The sequence below is a fragment of the Rutidosis leptorrhynchoides genome, chromosome 5 (assembly GCF_046630445.1).
Source record: "Rutidosis leptorrhynchoides isolate AG116_Rl617_1_P2 chromosome 5, CSIRO_AGI_Rlap_v1, whole genome shotgun sequence".
NCBI classification, from domain to species: domain Eukaryota; kingdom Viridiplantae; phylum Streptophyta; class Magnoliopsida; order Asterales; family Asteraceae; genus Rutidosis; species Rutidosis leptorrhynchoides.
In genome coordinates, this window is record NC_092337.1 from 396051456 (window position 1) to 396052348 (window position 893).

An 893-nucleotide genomic window follows, 5' to 3' on the forward strand; every position below is an offset into this window, starting at 1 on the left:
GGCCAAAGATAAAAGTTACACATTACCAAAAAGATTAAGCATAAATATTACAGAAGTAAACTAAACCTAGACAACTCGTAGTTGCCAACGCGTTTTCGGCGTTTCAAAGTTAATTTTTCAGCTTTAATAAATTTACAAAAGTGACCGAGTAGCCTACTTTGGAGATTTTTAGAAAATTCCTCAAAACTCGTATTGACAAACGGTCAAAGCCTGCAAATTCTCGTTACCACAAAGATATAACATGATTTTTGGCAAGAGTAAACACATATCAGGCCGACCATGACAACTGATACAAAACTGACATTTTTAAATAAAAAAGTTTCAGCTCTTTTTAGAATTTTAAAATGTGACCAAACCGTCAACTTTGATGATTTTTAGAAAAATCGTCGAGACTCGAATTGACAAACGGCCAGAGTCGTTTGTTAGACCTTACAGCAAAGAATTCAGTGGTATTTTTTTTATATATGAAACAACGCAGATCAGCGAGAATTTCAGTTCCCGTTTCGACATTTCATCAAAATTTGCAAAACTTCTTTTGTCCATAACTTGACAACCGTTCAACGAAACGAGACGTGCTTTATATGAAAATTCATCTACTCGACGAGTAGAATCCAAATAACCACTTTTTATAACCCAGAAAATTAGTTCACTAATTATCATCGGCAATTTTAATTACGAAATTAATTATGCAATTTGTTTATTTCATAACTTTCTAACCATTACTTGGATTCAAGTGATTCTTAAACCAAAATTCAACTATTTTTCGCTAGCTTTCCAACGACATGCATATATTATACCTTATCTCAATCGTATATGTAACTAATTCAGGAATCAACATAATCTATCTAATGGCAATATCAAAAGTACAAGCATGCATAATCCTATATACTCGA